Source organism: Aphelocoma coerulescens (genome assembly GCF_041296385.1).
Source record: "Aphelocoma coerulescens isolate FSJ_1873_10779 chromosome W unlocalized genomic scaffold, UR_Acoe_1.0 ChrW_unloc_scaf_2, whole genome shotgun sequence".
Taxonomy (NCBI): Eukaryota; Metazoa; Chordata; class Aves; order Passeriformes; family Corvidae; genus Aphelocoma; species Aphelocoma coerulescens.
In genome coordinates, this window is record NW_027184081.1 from 1,849,457 (window position 1) to 1,869,009 (window position 19,553).

The 19,553-nt window shown below is 48.4% G+C and overlaps 1 long non-coding RNA gene across 1 annotated transcript in view; it reads left to right on the forward strand.

Annotated features, from left to right (window-relative positions):
* LOC138102812 (uncharacterized) overlaps positions 1–19,553 on the forward strand; it is a 44,264-nt gene that overhangs the window by 13,745 nt on the left and 10,966 nt on the right. Inside the window, exon 2 of the long non-coding RNA XR_011147555.1 lies at positions 1,151–1,383. This is a non-coding gene — a long non-coding RNA (uncharacterized lncRNA). The remainder of the gene's footprint in view (positions 1–1,150; positions 1,384–19,553) is intronic.

Genomic DNA, 19,553 nt, shown 5'->3' on the forward strand with positions numbered 1-19,553 from the left:
ATCTCTCAAAAGCTTTGACAACGGCCACTAGTTCAGCGATTTGCGGGGATCCTTCAACAATGTTGTCATCAGACTCCCACTTCTGTGTCGTTGGATCCCTCCAAGTCATGACTGACTTGTGGGATCCCCCCAAGCCGTCGGTTAAAATGGTCAGGGCCTTTAGAGGTGTTCGACTTTGGAGTGATTTTGGGACCAAATGGAAAGTCAAATTTAACAGCTTATGGCTAGGTTTGTGGATGGAAGTTTGGCCTGTGTAGCAGTCAAGGGCAAACTGGAGGTGCTCGTTGTTCTGGAGCAAATGGTCCAGAACCCCAGCGGTCAATGGAAGGTAAATGCATGTTAAATCACACCCTGCAAGGGTGCAGAGGCATGCCCTGACTTTAATAATGAGCTGAGCCATCAGCTCTTGAGGTGTTGCAATGGTCTCAGTAGGCTGATTGTGTAAGAAGACCCACTCGATGACAAGGAGTGGATCTTTCTGCATAATGTCCCACTGAGAAATTAACGCATTGAATCTGGGTGACTTAGCCAGGATGATGAGCTGGAACTGGAGGGTGGGATCAGTCCTGTGCGCCTGCCGGGAAGATAATGCTTCCTGGACTATTGTCCGTTTCTTGCGCTCTCACGTGTGGGAGGAAAATAACTTTAAGGGATGGGACTATGCAACTACACGAATTTATTGTTTAAAATAACAAACGCATCAGTCCAGGCGTGAGATTTTACAACACCCCCGAGTAATGGCGACTAGTCACAAGATTTAGGGTTACATGGTAATTTATAACTTTCTAATCCAATAGATACTTAAAACGACACTTTGTTTTAGATTAATGACCTATCACCTGTGGCACTTCTCACTGCAATGCAGCTATGTCTTGACCAATAACTTCTCATGTCATGTACATACAGTTGTCTCTCTTATACCATCTACATTCTTAACTTAAACTATATAAAATCACACTATTATATTTTAAAACCCTTCACCAAAACACCCAGTGTACAATTTTACTTATAACTATAGGAACACAAGTTTGTAATCCTTTTGCTTAAAGTCCACAAATCTTTGTCAATTAAGCCAGACCTAGTCTCTTCCAGGGTTGTAAATCAAAGCCTCCTTTAATTGCAGGAGTTTTTACTCCTCTGTCTCCCACAGACTATCATGATGGATTCCTGGGCCTCAGGAGTGATGGCACAGGGTGAATCCAGGTCCTTGCTGCCTCGGAGAAGATTGAAGAGCAATGTGAGGTCCTCTGTCTTGATCCCCAGCAGTGGACGCACCCAGCTGATGGACCCGCAGGGCTGGTGGAGGTCGTGGAGGGTCTTCGGGTTATCTGTGATGGTGAGCTGCTGGGGTACGACAGTTCACTTGCCGATTCAGAGTCCCAGGTAGGTCCAGTGGCAGGTTCGCTAGATCTTGTCTTCACGGATTTCAAATCCAGTGTCTTCAATAGCTCTTATTGTCTTAGTTAAAACAGTGTCCAAATAGGACTGATCTCTAGAGTAAATTAGTATGTCAGCCATGTAGTGCAGGATGATGGTGTCTGGAAAAGTCTTTCTGATGGGTGAGAGGAGGTGGGCTACATACCACTGGCAGATGGAAGGTGAGTTTTTCATCCCCTGAGGGAGGACTCACCAGTGGTACCTTTTCAGAGGGGCCTGCCTGTTTAGGAATAGGACTGAGAAGGCAAACCGGGGTGCATCTCGAGGATGGAGGGGGATGTTAAAGAAGCAGTCTTTGATATCTATGACTGCTAGTCTGCATTTGCCTGGCAGCATAGAGGGTGAGGGCAGGCTGCTTGAAAGCAGGATACATTGTCTAGTTGTACCCTGGGCTACATTGTCGAGTTGTTTTGAAGAATAGGCCACAGCTCTTTGCTGGTCTGCAAGGTGCTGTGCCAGTACCCCCAGAGCAATATTGAGTCACTCATGTGTAAAGAGTTCAAAAGGTTTATGTAGGAACCCAGAGTGCCAAGAATATTTCTCTGCCTGTTTTGAAGGGTTTTTACCCCCTGAACAACACTGTTTTGATCTCCAACCTTGGAAAAAACTGCCGACGATCAGACAAGAACTAGAAAATACAGTGCTGTGAATTAGGTGATAGACTACTATGTAAGATTGTCACAGGGTGAAAAATTTAGAGGTTTTGGACTTCTCTTTGTAATAAATAGATAAGAGCAAAAAATATCAAAATGGAGGATTGTTGTTGTTCTCCAAACCTTCTTCTTCTTCTTCTTCTACTACTCCATATTCTGCAGTAAAAGTAATTTGGGATGATTGGACAAAGAATTCTGCAGTTCCTGGCCGTGTTACTGAATAATTGGTAGGAAAGTGAAAATAATATACGTTTCTAGTAACCATTGGTTAAATTATCGTTAAAAAGGCTGTGTAAATCTTGATAATTGGACTTCTCTCCTGCTTTCTGTACTCTGTGCTGAACCTGGGTCATGCTAGTGGCTCTGTTCCTCTGATAAGACTTAATAAACAACTATCTGGCAGCACTGAAACTCCAGGAAAAGTCTGGGTTTATTCTTTGAAACTCCTTGCAAGGACTTTTAAAATATTCTCTCCCATCAGGAGGGATTTGATATATGGCAAGGTTTAGTGTCAGGTTTAGTCAAGTCTGGCAGCCCCAGTGCTGGGGCCGACATCAAGGAATGTTTCAGCTGTTTAAATGCAGCCCTGGCATTCTGTCCACATGATTGTCCCCTTTTCAGCTGCTTTAAGGACCTCATACAGAGGTTTTACCAGTAGTCAATAGTTTGATATCCATAGGCGACACTAACCTACCATTTCCAGGAAGGCCTGCATCTCCCTTATGGTATGGGGCTCTGGAAGTGGACAGATGGCTTCCTTCCGTTCTCTGCTGAGTTGTCGATGTCCATGGAAAATTTCCAGGCCCAGGTATACTACTGTTTCCCTAGCAACCTGTGCCTTCTCTTTCGAGACCTGATACCCACTTTGTCCGCTACTATCAAGATGTCATCAACATACTGGAGAACTGCTCCTCCTGGTTCTTGTTTCCTCCAGTCCTCCAGCTCCTTTGCCAGCTGTTTTTGAATCCTTGTGGTAAAACTGTCCAGGTGAGCTGGGTCTTTCTAACTGTTTCAGGATTCTCCCACTCAAAAGCAAAGAGTTCTTGGCTATTCTTATGCACAGGAATGCAGAAAAAGGCATCGTTGAGATCTAAAACAGTGAACCACCCTAATTCATTTGTTAGTGTTGTCAAGAGTGTGTAAGGATTCGCTACCACTGGGTGTATGTCCTCTGTTATCTTGTTGATTTCCCTCAAGTCCTGTACCAACCTGTAGCTTTTACCATCAGCTTTTTTTACTGGCAAGATTGGTGCGTTGTACCTGGATTCACATTCCACTAACAACCCAAATTTGAGAAACTTTTCAATTACAGGTACTAATCTCTTGCAGCCTCCTAATTTCAGAGGGTATTGTTTTTGCCTTACTGGTGTAGCCCCTGCTTTGAGTGTGATAATCACAGGTTCAGCTTTTTTGGATCTGCCAGGAGAATCATTGGCCCACACTATTTGAATGACAGCATCTTCAACTTCTTTGGAATTTTTCCATGGCATTCCTGTACATGTATAGCAGCTGCTTCGATAAATTTAGATTCTGGGATTATAACTTTCACTCCCCCTTCCTTGGAAAACTTAATTTCTGCTTCCAATTTCTCCAATAGATCTCTGCCCAATAATGGCATTGGGGAATTTGGCATATACAGGAACTGGTGAGTGACTGTTGGGGTTTTAAGAGGTCTAGTTTTTTTTACTGTTAAAGGAATTTTCCCCCACTCTGTTACTAAGACGACAAATCGCTGGGTGCTTAAGGAAAGACAAAAGAGCTGCCCACTGGAGGTAGGGTGGGCCTGGCTGCTCCTTTGTTTCACCTGGGTGTGGGGTCAGTTTGCTCTCAGCGTTCAGAGAGAGAAGCTGGGGAGAGAGAGAAGCTGCTGGTTCTTTTCGGCCGTTCTTCCCTTTTCTGCGGAGAAAGATGCCAGGATCCCCGGCCCACCTTCCCTGCCCTGCTGGAGGCCGGGCTGTGGCCGCCCTGCCCCACCGCTGATTCGAGCCTTTGCTGCGTTGTAGCCGTGCTTGCCCTGCCTGCCTAGACCTCCGGGGGGTTCCCTGCCTGGATACATGGTGTCTGCCACCCGGGATTTGTGCTCATCCCTCCCGCTCCAGCCCACTGCTCCAGCCTGCTGTTCCGGAAGGTCCAGCCAGACACCGGGGCCAGCTGTCCAGGGGTTTGTGAGGCTTCTTTGTTCCATCCTTCCCCAGGATCCCAGGGCACCAGTGCTGCGTGCTCCCCGAGCTTGCTCCAGAGCGCCCCCTGCAGCCACAGGGAAACCATCGCACCTGCCCTGCTCACTGGGAGCCGCTAGCGCCTCTGCTGGCTGCGAGCAGAACTGCACCCGAGGGGAAAAAAGGGCCCGACAGCCGAGAAGGCTGGGACTGGGTTTGTGATTGTTTGCTGTTACTGACATAGTTATTGTTGTTTGTTTGACTGGTTATATATATAATAGTAAAGAACAGTTATTCCTATTTCCCACATCTTTGCCTAAAAGCCCTTGATTTCAAAAATTATAATAACTTGGAGGGAAAGGGGTTACCTCTGCCATTCCAAGGGAGGCTTCTGCCTTCCTTAGCAGACACCTGTCTTTAAAACCAAGACGGTGACGCAGTGTTTTCCTAATTTAAATTTCAAAGGTTGGAGAAAAGGCCTTGTTTCGCTTACCCCTGTAGCTCCGATCACATCCACAGTGTCTTGACTCAGTTTACCTTTTAAAATATTTAACAGAGAATATATTTCCCCCATATCAACTGGATATTCAACATCATCCTTCCCCAGCTTAGCTACAACTGAAGGCTCTGCTGGGATAGTTGCCTTTGGTCCCCGTCAGTCCTTATTTACAGTTAGTTCTGGAACTGGGGTTTTTTTTTCCACCCATGTTGGACACTCATTTTTACAATGCCCCCGTTTCTTGCAAATTGCGCACTGGTCCTTGGCTAGGGGAAAAGGGGGAGCCTTTTTTGATGTGTCAGATGACTTTCCGTTATCATACTTCTTCTTGTGGTGGGGTTTATTATGTTTATCTTTGCCTGCTAAATCTCTGTTCTGATGTACCTTCCAGGCTACATTCAACAATTTACTTATGTCCTGTGTCCCATCCAATTTTTGCAGCTTTTTCCTTATGTCATTTGCAGATTGGCCTATAAACAGGTAGGCCAGGTGGAAGTGCTGCACAGGTGAGTCAGGGTCTAGGGTAGTGTATTTTTGTGCAGCCTCTTTGCGCCTATTCAGAAACTCTGTGGGGTTCTTGTTTGGATTCTGTTCTATGTCGTATAACTTAGCCCAATTCACTGCTTTAGGAATGGTACATTTTAACCCAACAACCACCCATTTCTGGTATCTCTTCAGCTTTTCCATCTGTTTTGGGACATTGTGATCCCAGCCAGGGTTTGATAGGGGATAAATGTCATTAACTGACCCTTGGAGATTCCCAGCTGCAATTTGAGTTTCTATAGCAGATATAGCAGCTTTGTTGACCATTTCTTTCTCCATGTTATCCAATAATTCATCTAGCACAACATCCAGATCACCCCAATCTGGGTTTTGGGATTTTATGGACATTTCTACATGCATAGCTACTTTTTCTGGATTGTCTCTGTATCTTCCAATTGAGTTTTTCCACTGCTGTAGTTATCTGAGGGAGAATGGTGTCTTTATATAAATTACTCCCTGATTTCCCACAGCCTGTCTCAGAGGTACCTCTAATACAGGTCCTTCCTCCCCTCCTTTATCTGCTTTTGACCTTGTGTGTTTAGCGATGGGACTGACTGCTTTCATGGCTTCTTGGGCTATCTTTCCCCTTTTTCTACCACCCTCCCCACGGGAACCATCTGTATCGGAATCATCCCATTTGCTTTTAATTGAAACTGCTTCATTGGTATTAGAGACTGTCTCAGCCAAAGGTTGATCAGAGACTGCCTCGCTTTTATTTCCAGCGCTAGAAGCGCAAGGAGGCAAGGGCTGCAAGCAGCTTCCTCCATCCCTAGCTCCGCAAGAGCCACCTGGGTCGGGGCCATCCTGTCCGCTGCCAGCTTTAACCCTGGCCGGGCCGCAGGGTGGGGAATAGGAGCCGCAGCGCCTATCTTTAGCTTTGAAGCTTGCAGCTCTCCCTACAGGGAAATGCGGCTGAAACCGTCCGTGTCCGTTTCCGCCTTCACTTCAGTGTTTGTGGAAATCGGGGGATGGCGGCCAGTCCGCCCCTTCCCTGCCTCTAGGGCTGTCAGGGGGCTGTGGGAAGCCCACCTCCGCTCCACCCCTGTGCCCGCTCTCCGCTCCAAGCAAGGAAGAGGGAGGGAAAGAGGCTCTGTGCTGAGCCGATTCTGGCTTGGAGTCGGCTGCGCATTGCAGCTCCCCGCCAGCTGCATCTGGCTTTGAAACCACTGCCTGCTTGTCCCTTTCTTGGACTACGGGGCCGTGGTGATGGCAGTGGTGGTGCGGCTCCTCCACCCCCTACCCCCACCTGTGCGGGCCGCCCTGGTGGCTGAACGGGGAGGGAGACCCCCCTCCTGCCGTGCAAGGCTAGGGCTACCATATCTACGTCTGTCATATCGATTTCTCTGGTTGTATCCAAGCTAGCTTGCGGCAGCCTTGCCTTCCCTCCCTTCCTATTTCTCAAAGCCATCTCCAAACTGTTTTTCTCTATCACATATGCTTCTTCTCTGTTCAGATACATAGTAAAAAGCTCTGCATATCTTAATTCATCAAACCTGCGTAATGATCTAAGTTCTACCATCAGGTCAGTAATGAGATCATTCTCCAAGCTACCAAAGCAAGGCCAACTTCCCTGACTTAACTTTAAAGTCGACCAAACTCGTGTCGAAAACCTGATCAATTCTCGGGTGTCCAGAGTAGTTCTCAGCCCTGTCAGCCATCTCCAGTGTTTTATTATCAACTCTAAAGGACTATTATGGGGAATTTTCACATTTTCATCTGAAAAAATACCACCCATGTTTACTCACAAACAGGAAAGCTCTGCCGGAGAAAAGCTTTTAACTCTGGAATTCAGCCTGCAATCCGGCCTCGGAATCCCACTTCCCAGGCAGTTTATCCAGCCTACTACACAAACTGTAGCAATTTAAAATACTAAAAAAGCAACTAATTTTAGCAAACAGAAAATGCGTGCGTGCGAAAATCTGGTCTTGGCGGGATTCAAACCCGCAACTTCTCGACTTCCCAATCATTCAACCAATCTCTCAAGCCTCTGAGCCACTCCCACAGCTGTGCGGATGTCCTGGGTTGAAGTGTATACTATTACCATCCTCATGAGCAGTGGAAATCAGGTGGGGCAGTGTTTCCTTTCCTCCTCCCCCCAGACTATCTTGCTGTTAATGGCCCATCATTGTCCTGCCGCATGACTCAGAGATAACTCCCTCTGGACTATCTTCTGTTAATGAGCCTAATCAACACTTGGCCTCATGACTCATTACCCTATTGTGAGATTCTCCACCCAGAGAGAGGAACCAAGCATCCCATCGTGGATATAATCTGGGACTCTGAGCACCAGAGACACTCTCTTTCCACTGGATTTCCAGAGGACAGAAGCTACACAGCCACCACTGGACTTTCTGAGGAAGAGCAGACCCCTTCTACTACAGGATCACCACTTCAGAGGACTGCTACCACCACCCTGCCGAACAGGGACTCAGGTTGTATCTTGACTCTGTCAGTGTTTTCTTTTACTTTCTTTTCCTTTCCTTTAATTTCCATTAAATTGTTATTCTGACTTGGTGCCTCCCACTGGTTTGTTTTCAAACTAGCACACATAATTTGGCGCCCAGTATGGGGCTTGCTCTGAGAGAAAGTCAGAATTACAATCTTGTATAAACAGAAACCTATTCACCATGGTGCTCAGCTTGTCTACATGGGTACTGTATCTTGCTCTCTATATTTTTCCTCACATGGGGAACTATCTGCCTGTTGTGTTACTCCTGTTAAAACCAGGGACTGGTATGAGAATTGCTTTATTGGTTTATTATGCATATAACATAATAACCTGCGAGGCGATGAATACCATTCGGAATATATACTCAATTTTGTTTGGCTGTCCTAGTCTGGGCTCCTATGTCTGGGATCTCTTCAACAATCGCACCCAGCCCCTGGTGGGAGGAGTAGAGAGTGGTTTCTTCCAGCCTTTCAGGCCAGGCACAGCAGTTTTTAAAAATATTGAGTTCCCTCTGGATGTTAAGGATGGTATAATCTTCTTGTCAGTTCTATTCTCTTTTTTCTCTATGGCCTGCATTGTGTACACCATGCTTAGAAACAGAACACTACTTAGTGTGGTTCAATGTCTGCTTGAGGAGGAAGTAAAAAGGAGCAAAGCAGCAAATACCATGTCTACACAGACTGCCACACAGAAAGGAACCAAAAGCAAAGCAGCCGCATCCATCTCTACCCAGACTGTCACAGTGGAGAAAGGAACCAAACGCAAAGCAACCGCATCCATCTCTATGCAGACTGACACCGAGGAGAAAGAAACCAAACACAAAGCAACAGTGTCCATCTCTACGCAGACTGTCACAAAGGAGAAAGAAACCAAACACAAAGCAACAGTGTCCATCTCTATGCAGACTGTCACAGAGGAGAAAGGAACCAAACACAAAACAACAGCGTCCATGTCTACGCAGACTGACTCAGAGGAGAAAGGAACCAAAAGCACTGTCAGTGTCCCCATGCAAACCATCACTGAACCAGAACAGCCCAAACCGATTGCAGTTGCCCCCGTCCAGAAGAAGAAATCAAAAAGAAAATCAGTCCGCATAGTGACTGACAAGGATGCAGCAGGACCTTTGCACCCAGAAGAAGAGGCAGAGCCAGAGATCATCACTCGGTCACTATCCCTGGGTGAGCTGCGTGACCTGCAGAGGGAATTCACGCGCCAGACTAACGAGTCCACCCTGACCTGGCTGCTCCGCTTTTGGGACGCTGCAGACAATGACACCATTCTGGACGGAAGTGAGGCCAGGCAGCTGGGATCTCTGTCCCGGGATGTGGTCATTGACCAGGGAATCGGGAGAACCCAAGAAACTCACAGCCTCTGGCAGCGACTGCTTACAAGTGTAAGGGACAGGTACCTTTGTAAAGAAGACCTCCAGGTGCACCAAGGGAAATGGAGCACAATGGAACAAGGTATCCGGTGCCTGAGGGAATTGGCTGTGCTGGAGATCATTTTCTCAGAAGACGAGAGATTTCCTAAGAGCCCAGATGGTGTCCAGTGCACGTCACAGATGTGGTTGAGGTTCGCACCCCTTGGACCAGAGATATACTCTCTTTACCTGGCAATGCTGCAATGGAGGGAAGGCGAGGACAGGGTGGGCATCTTGGTGAACAAGCTGAGGATTTACGAGGACACCGTCACAGCCCTGTTTCGCACCCATGTCTCATCCGTGGAAACAAATTTTTTGGCTGAGCAAGTCCGGAGCTTGATTGAAGAAGGCCATCAGAAATTGAAAAAGGAACTTAAGGAAGAGATTTACCAGATCTCGCCAGAACCAACAAGAGTCTCTGCCATTAGGAGCCGGCGTCCCCCAACCAGGGAGAGAGGATACACCCCACGAGGTAATCTCTGGTTTTTCCTTCAGGAACATGGAGAAGACATGAGTAAGTGGCATGGAAAACCCACCTCCTCCTTAGCAGCCAGGGTACGGGAACTAAAAAGAGGGACAACTACCACAAGAAGCGCATCTAGAGTCAACATTGCTCCGGTCTCTCGCACACAGAACTCCAGACGATACCAGAATGATAGTATGACTGATCCTCTTGAAGGGACCTCAGGAACATATTCACCGTAAGGGAGCAACATGCACCAGAACCAGGAATAGAGGGGCCCTGCCTCTAGCCAGGTAGAGGAAAGGGATAATCGGGTCTTTTGGACTGTGTGGGTCCGATGGCCTGGCACATCTGAGCCACAAAAATACACGGCTTTGGTTGACACAGGCGCTCAATGTACTCTGATGCCATCAAGGTATGTGGGAACAGAACCCATTTCTATTTCTGGGGTGACAGGAGGATCCCAGCAGCTGACTGTACTGGAAGCTGAAGTGAGTTTAACTGGGAACGAGTGGCAGAAACACCCCATCGTGACTGGCCCGGAGGCCCCATGCATTCTCGGCATAGCCTATCTCAGAAATGGATATTTCAAGGACCCAAAAGGACATCGTTGGGCTTTTGGGATAGCTGCTGTGGAGACAGAAGATATCAGACAACTGAGTACATTGCCTGGCCTCTCAGATGACCCGTCTGCCGTGGGACTGCTAAGAGTTGAAGAACAACAGGTGCCAATCACCACAGCAACAGTGCACTGTCGCCAATACCGCACCGACAGAGACTCTGTGGTTCCCATCCATGAGATGATTCGCAAATTGGAGAGCCAAGGGGTGGTCAGCAAGGCCCATTCACCTTTCAACAGCCCTATATGGTCAGTGCGTAAGTCCAGCGGAGAGTGGAGACTGACGGTGGATTACCGTGGCCTGAATGAGGTCACACCACCACTGAGCGCTGCTGTGCCGGACATGTTGGAACTTCAGTACGAGCTGGAGTCCAAAGCAGCGAGGTGGTATTCCACTATTGACATTGCCAATGCCTTCTTCTCCATTCCTTTGGCAGCAGAATGCAGGCCCCAGTTTGCTTTCACCTGGAAGGGTGTGCAATACACCTGGAACCGACTGCCCCAGGGGTCGAAGTCAAGTCCCACCATTTGCCATGGACTGATCCAGACTGCACTGGAAAAGGGTGAGGCTCCAGAACATCTGCAATACATCGATGACATCATCGTGTGGGGAAACACAGCAAAGGAAGTATTTGAGAAAGGAGAGAAAATCATCCAGATTCTCCTGGAAGCCGGCTTTGCCATCAAAAGGAGCAAAGTCAAGGGACCTGCCCAAGAGATCCAGTTCCTGGGAGTAAAGTGGCAAGATGGACCACGTCAGATTCCCACCGAGGTCATAAATAAGATCACTGCAATGTCTCCACCGACCAGCAAGAAGGAAACACAAGCTTTCCTAGGCGCCATAGGTTTTTGGAGAATGCACATTCCTGAGTACAGCCAGATTGTGAGCCCTCTCTACCTGGTTACCCGCAAGAAGAACGATTTCCACTGGGGCCCTGAACAGCAGCAAGCCTTTGCCCAGATCAAGCAGGAAATCGCTCATGCGGTAGCCCTTGGCCCAGTCAGGACAGGACCAGAGGTGAAGAACGTGCTCTACTCTGCAGCCGGGAGCCATGGTCTGTCCTGGAGCCTCTGGCAGAAGGTGCCTGGTGAGACTCGTGGCCGACCACTGGGATTCTGGAGCCGAAGCGACAAAGGGTCTGAAGCCAACTACACTCCCACAGAGAAGGAAATCTTGGCTGCCTATGACGGAGTCCAAGCTGCCTCAGAGGTAATCGGCACAGAGGCACAACTCCTCCTGGCACCCCGACTACCAGTGCTGGGTTGGATGTTCAAGGGAAAAGTTCCTTCCAGGCATCACGCCACCAACACCACATGGAGCAAATGGATTGCTCTCATCACACAGCGTGCCCGTATTGGAAACCCGAATCGCCCTGGGATTTTGGAAATTATAACAAACTGGCCTGAAGGTGAGACTTTTGGATTATCTTCTGAAGAAGACGAAGAGCAAGTGACTCGTGCTGAGGAAGCCCCACCATATAATGAGCTACCGGAGACTGAAAGACGTTATACCCTCTTCACTGATGGTTCCTGCCGAATTGTAGGCGCTAACCGGAAGTGGAAAGCTGCAGTATGGAGCCCCACACGACAAGTTGCACAAGCTACCGAGGGACAAGGTGGATCGGGTCAGGTTGCAGAGCTTAAAGCCGTCCAGCTGGCTTTGGATATTGCTGAACGAGAGAAGTGGCCAAGGCTCTATCTCTACACCGACTCGTGGATGGTAGCTAATGCTCTGTGGGGATGGCTGGATCGCTGGAGAAAAGCCAACTGGCAGCTCAGAGGGAAACCCATCTGGGCAGCTGAGATTTGGCAGAACATCGCCGCCCGAGTAGAGAAGCTGACCGTGAAGGTTCGACACGTGGATGCGCACGTACCCAAGAGTCGGGCTAATGAAGAACATCGCAACAATGAGCAGGTGGACCGAGCTGCCAAGGGGAAAGTATCTAAGGTGGATCTGGACTGGCAGCACAAGGGAGAATTATTCCTAGCTCGTTGGGCCCATGATGCCTCTGGTCATCAGGGCAGAGATGCAACATACCGATGGGCCCGTGACCGAGGGGTGGACCCTACCATGGACAGCATCTCACAGGTCATCCACAGCTGTGAGACCTGTGCTGCAATCAAACAGGCCAAGCGGGTGAAGCCTCTGTGGTACGGTGGACGATGGTCAAAGTACAGGTATGGGGAAGCCTGGCAAGTTGATTACATCACCCTTCCCCAAACCCGCCAAGGCAAGTGCTACGTGTTGACCATGGTTGAAGCAACCACTGGATGGCTGGAGACCTACCCTGTGCCTCATGCTACAGCCCAGAACACCATCTTGGGCCTGGAAAAGCAAGTCCTGTGGAGACATGGCACCCCTGACAGGATCGAGTCAGACAACGGGACTCATTTTAAGAACAGCCTCATCAACACCTGGGCCAGAGAACACGGTATTGAATGGATATATCATATTCCTTATCATGCACCAGCTGCCGGAAAAGTTGAACGCTGCAATGGACTACTTAAAACCACCCTAAAGGCACTTGGTGGGGGGACCTTCAAAAATTGGGAAGTGAACTTAGCAAAGGCCACCTGGATGGTCAATACCCGAGGGTCCATCAATCGAGCTGGTCCTGCCGAGTCTGAACCCTTGCACACAGTGGATGGAGATGGAGTCCCTGTGGTACACCTGAGAGGTATTTCAGGAAAGACTGTTTGGATTAATCCCACCTCAGGCAAAGGCAAACCCATCCGTGGGATTGTCTTTGCTCAAGGACCTGGTTGCACTTGGTGGGTAATGCAGAAATATGGGGAAACCCATTGTGTACCACAGGGAGACCTAATCTTAGGTGAGAATGGTGTGTAGGGTTTCATTGTATATGTGTATATATATATATGGATGTATTTATGTTTGTATATGTATATGTATATATATATATCTATGTGTGTTTAGAGTTTAAGAAGGTATTGGTTTGGGATGATGTAGATGGTAATAGAATAAGGGGTGGATAATGTCCTGGGTTGAGGTGTATTCTATTACCATCCTCATGAGCTGTTGAAATCAGGTGGGGCAGTGTTTCCTTACCTCCTCCCCCCAGACTATCTTGCTGTTAATGGCCCATCATTGTCCTGCCGCATGACTCAGAGATAACTCCCTCTGGACTATCTTCTGTTAATGAGCCTAATCAACACTTGGCCTCATGACTCATTACCCTATTGTGAGATTCTCCACCCAGAGAGAGGAACCAAGCATCCCATCGTGGATATAATCTGGGACTCTGAGCACCAGAGACACTCTCTTTCCACTGGATTTCCAGAGGACAGAAGCTACACAGCCACCACTGGACTTTCTGAGGAAGAGCAGACCCCTTCTACTACAGGATCACCACTTCAGAGGACTGCTACCACCACCCTGCCGAACAGGGACTCAGGTTGTATCTTGACTCTGTCAGTGTTTTCTTTTACTTTCTTTTCCTTTCCTTTAATTTCCATTAAATTGTTATTCTGACTTGGTGCCTCCCACTGGTTTGTTTTCAAACTAGCACAGCGGAGTTTAGACTCTGGGCTCCTGTGGATTCAATGGAGGGCGTCCCCTCCTCTCCATAGATTTGTAGGGGCAGGCTTTAAGCTTTCCCCTTTCGCGAGCTTCTCTGCCCACACTTTCAAACCCCAACCTTTCCCTAGTGCTAGCACAATACCGGTCCCTCTTAACTCACCTTCCTTTCTGTCCTTCTGCCTTTCTGTACTGGGTCCTAAAGCCCTAGTCACAGTACTGGATTGTCGCTTTGGACTCTGTAGTTCGCCAGCAGAAAGGGAGGGGCAAAGCGACATGTGTTTCAACCCAAGACTACGAGTTTCAAGGTCTCTAGGGTCCCACCTGGGTCGCCAGCAACTGATGCCTTTTCCTGGTCTTAAAATCAAGAGTCAAACACGGTTAGAAGGGGAAAAGGGATGTTACCTCTATATTTATTTTAAGGATCCTTAGGTGCACCATGTCCAGGTGGAATGGGCCGAAATGCACACCACAATGTCCACACACAATAGATCGGATATAACATTATAGGTCTTACTAATTAGCATATCTATAAAAGATTCCCCAGTGAGAGGCTCTAGTGAGCCCCCCTCCCCGAGGAACCTTTCCCCTGGATGGTCCTATCTCACTTTACAAAATGTGTTCTGGAGAGGACCTTGGTGTCTGGGGCTTTCTGATCCCTAACTACGAGGCTTCTAAGATGTTTAGTTTCCTAGCTTGACAAATAAGTCTAAGAATGTAGGCTAAAAAGCACTAAGAATACAAAGGCTGTAAAAAGGTATATAAAAGGGTGTCTTGGTTTGAAAGACAGGGTTCTGCTAAGGAAGGCAGAAGCTTCCCTTGGAATGGCAGATGCAACCCCCTTGCCTCCAAGTTATTATAATTTTGAAATCAAGGGCTTTTAGGCAAAGATGTGGGAAATAGGAATAACCGTTCTTTACTATTATATATATAACCAGCCAAACAAACAACAATAACTATGTCAGTAACAGCAAACAATCACAAACCCAGTCCTAGCCTTCTCAGCTGATGGGCCCTTTTCCCCTTTGGTGCAGTTCTGCTTGCAGCTGGCAGAGGCACTAGTGGCTCCCAGTGAGCAGGGCAGGTGTGATGGTTTCCCCACGGCTGCAGGGGGCGCTCCGGAGCGAGCTCGGGGAGCACACGGCACTGGTGCTCTGGGGTCCGGGGAAGGATGGAACAAAGGCTTCACAAACCCCTGGGCAGCTGGCCCCGGTGTCCGGCCGGACCCTCGGGAACGGCAGGCTGGAACGGCAGGCTGGAATGGCAGGCTGGAGCGGCAGGGATGAGCACAAATCCCAGGTGGCAGACACCATATATCCAAGCGGGGAGCCCCCCAGAGGTCTGGGCAGGCAGGGCGAGCACGGCTACAACGTAGCGAAGGCTCGAATCAGCGGCAGGGCAGGGTGGCCACAGCCCGGCCTCCAGCAGGGCAGGGAAGGCGGCTTTGGGATCCAGGGGCTTTCCAGCACAAGGAAAAGCAGCCGAAGCAAGCCAACTCCTCTCTGTCCAAACTCTGGAGACCCAACTGCCCACACACCCAGGTGAAACAAAAGGAGCAGCCAGGTCTTTTGTCTCTCTTAAGCACCCAGCGATTTGTTGTCTTAGTAACAGTATGGGGTGAAAAATTCCTTCAACAGAAAAAAAAAACTAGACCTCTTAAAACCCCAACAAAGGGGTATAAAAGAAAAGGCAAAAAATCATCATGGCATCAAAAGGAGTGAGAGGAATTTGTCTTTACAAACAAACTGTGGGTTTGCTGATAGGTGAAGATGGATACTGAGAGATGAAAGAGGCAATGGGAAGAACCATAAATTCCATAGGAAAGAAAAAGGGGGGGGAGTATACATCAGAAAGGGGTCAGTATTAAGTGATTCAGGAAGTCTGTACCTCTCAAGTACCTCAGCCAATGGGGAAAGAGAGAGGGAAATACGGCTGGGAAAATTAGGATAAAAAGGAGGCTGCGTCCTCTAACAATTTGAGAGACCCCAGGGGAATGCCCCATGGCCTCTTCCTTTATTTGAATAAAGTATCAGGGCTCCTCTGTCTCCTTTTTGAACATAAACCTCTGGTGTTTGTGGATTAATTTTTCCTGACACATGAACCCAGAAAGCAGCTCAAAAATGGTGTCACAGCATCATAGCGGTGTGTTAAGAACACTAGAACATAATTTAGATAAAACTTTATTTCTTAACCAATCCCATTTTTATAAAATGAAGTTATTTTCTGCAGGTGGAATATATGTCTTGGTTTTGTGCTGCATTTTGTTTATTTTTTTTCTGGTTGAGATCAATTAATTTTTCCTTACATATTACTTATACTTCATGAAGCCACTTCTTTGCTTTTCCATTAGGATATTGGAGTTGAGCTATTTCAGAGCAGTGGTCAGGCTTAACTAAGAATAGTACTATTTTCTTTGGACACCAGGCACTAGGTTTTAACATTTGAGTATAGCTAAGACCTTCCTTTAACTTACTTAAGGAGAAGGTTCAAAAATCAGTGATAATGAGTTAAATCCATGGTTAAGAGAGATGAATGCATTTGACTGGCACAATTGGATGTTACCATACATAGCCCAAGTAACTTGCAGTCCTGAAATTACTGGTGAGCTCGGGTTAGATTCTATGGTATCAAGCACTTTTCAATTTTATAGACTGCAGTCTGTGGAAATCTAATGTCTGAGGACCATTCGTGTCTAGTCCATAGAGTGATGGCTCATTGAATTCTAATTATTATTCTGCTTGTTTCCAGCCTCTAAGGTTGTTTTTAGGAGAGCTAAAACACTTATAGCTTTTTAATGGCACTTTCTGCTGTAAGCATTTGTAGCAGTTGGCATGAAGACATCCTAGTGACTGAGAAAGACATGGTTAACAGGTTCATAATGTGTGGGGGCCGGTGGGCCTGTGGTACAAGGGACAAAGAGAGTCCACTGGTGAGACAGTCCCTAGTATCAAAGATTGTCCCCAGGTTAGGGTAACCGAAAAGGCTTGCCCCAGGATCCTCTGTTCTGTTATGTTAATGTACCCCAGTTCTGTGTCCCTGGTTGGCCAGTTTGGCCTCCCTGCCCCTTTGGTACCTTATATGTCCCTGCCTTAGAAGGTTCTCCACTTCCTGTTACCCCCCCCCTTGGCCCTTGCCCCATCCCCACGCCCTCAGAGCTTCCCTACTGGCTCCCTTACCCTAGTCCCGCCTTTGTACCACCCCTGCACCCTCAGATCATTGGTGTCTGATGCTCTCTCTGCTCCCCTATATAACCCTGGACCCTCCATTGTTTTTTGTCTTCATCCCTGGAACCCTTCACGTGGGTGGCTGGAATAAACCTCCCCCGTGGAACCCCATACAGAGATCCTTCCTGCCTTCTTTGTCATCAGTTCATCCTTAGCTATCCGGTGTAGTGTGTGTGTGCGTGTGGTGACCTCGCTGAGCAGCTTCCTCCAGGAGACGCTTTTGGGAAGGTCACAGCACTTTACCATCCAGCACCACGTCGCAACAAGTGGCGCCTGAACAGGGACCTCTTCTGAGGGTCCCTGAAAGCATCTCCAGCAGCCTGAGCTGCTGGAAGTTTGCGTTTGGAGCAGCCACTTCCCTGAAGAGAGCCCTGAGTTCTATCAGGGTGATTGGACGGGTGGTCAGCAACCTTCTTGGGAACAGAGGATCGGCCAAGAATGGATGAACCACCCCGAGAGTTTTCGTTTGACCCTGTGTGGTGAGATATATCGTGTCTCTTTTCTATTTTTTTGTTAAGCCTTTTGCCTTGGGTGTTGGGAAGAGGGGAGATGGGAGCTAAACTGACCCACCCTCAGCGGGAAGCTTATATCCAAGTTAAAGGAGCCCTTGTTCGGGGAAATTTTCGTTTTTCAAAGGGGGAGTTAAAATGTTTTGTTCTTTAGTTATTTAAGTTCTTTCCAAGGATTTTTGGGATCAAGTTGGGATAAAGTTGGGTGTTTGGCAATCCAGAGGGGACTTCTCAGTGGGAAAGTTTTATCCTTTATTTTCTATGATTATTAAATGTGTTAAGTGTATTGGGGGGTGTTTGGGAAAAGTAAATCCCAGCTTAAAAACCCCTTTGCCGTGTTCCTCCGCTAGCGTTCCAGATCCCTCTTCCCTGCCTCAGGAGAGATCAGGAGATGGATCCCGTCCAAGGGCACAGGATTACTACCATCTTCCTGACATCTCCCAGTCTCCTCTGTCCCCTTTCCAGGACAGCAGTGGCCATGCTGTCCCAGGCTCTTCCTAACCCTCTTACCTATGCCTGCATACCCAGTTCTATCACTCCCAGTTATGTCCCAAGATGGCGCTGGCAACATGCCCAGCCCTGCCATCTTGTCTTCTCCCTCTCCAAGTTTTCCCACCCTCACCCAGCCACTTGGCAGGGGCCATTTCAAACTCGCGACCCCCCTCCGCCCTTCTCCTCCCTTGCGTCAATGGGTGTGTCTGCATCATGCCCCTCCCATTCCACCAGGAATCCCCTTCTGGCTGCAGACCCTGCCTCTCCTTCCTGTGTTCCCACCCCCTCCATCGGTGACTCCACCCCTGGGAACCAACCCGCTTCAGGTTCCCACATCACTGGGACCGGAAGTGAGTGCGGTGGCAACCGGAAAGGCACCATCTTGCCTTCCACTGCAGCACACCAGGCAGCTCCGGTTTGCCAAAAGCCTCGCATCCCAGCCAGGCACTCTCCCTCCTCTTTGGAGGAGGAGAGCAGTGACTCCTCAGATTCTTATGCTAGGTCTGAAGATCACTGGGTTATAGTGAGGAAGCAGGAGACCGGGGATGGTAACTGGTAGCTGGCAGATAAGAGAACGCCGTATACAGCCCCAGCTATTTATAAGAGGGGAGGTAGGAATCCCCATTGGGAACCCATCCCTTACCAAGAGTTAAAGGAGCTATGCAAGACCAGTAAAGACTATGGGCGGGGGTCACCATATTTTAAAAATCTATTGCAAGTTACTTTCTCCGTGCTCACCCTAGTACCACATGACATTAAGAACACCATGTCGTGCCTCCTCTCCCCCCACGGAATACATGCTGTGGGAGACAACATGGAAAAAACACCTAAGGGGGCTCCTACAAACATATCAAGGAGACCGTACTAGGGGTTATTTAACCATCGAACACTTATGAGGAGAAGGTAACTTTGAAAAACCCCAGGACCAGGCCCAAGACATCCCCAAGGCTGTCCTAAGAGATATTAAAAGGGTAGCAGAGGCAGCACTGTTCGACACACCTGATGATGCCACGCCCACCCTGAACTTTGCAGATATTCGGCAAGGGACTGAGGAATCATTTATCAAGTTTGTGGACCACCTAAAAGGCTTGATCAAAAGGCAGGTGGAGAATGCAGTGGCCCGCAGGGAACTGCTGCGCAATCTGGCAATGTCTAATGAGAATGGGGAGTGTAAAAAGATCTTAAGGGCCCTCACCCTAGACCGTGAGCCAACAATTGAACTGATGATCGAAGCCTGCGCTAAGTTGACATCCACTGAACATGTAATTGGCATGGCGGTTTTTAAGGGGGTGGCGGAAACCCTAGTGGCAACGTCTGGGGACAGACAGCGTTGTTTCCATTGTGGGGAGCCTGGACATTTTATTAAAGACTGCCCAGAGCACGGGGCTTCAAGAGACTTACAGCTACCAGGGGAATGACCTTGGCCTCACCAATATCACTGAGACCATAGGCGGCGTCCGGGAAACTACCAACAGAGCGCGGGACGGCCCCGTGAAATGACACCAAATGCGCAGTTGTTGTGCCATGCCCCGCCCACCATCCCAGAGACTC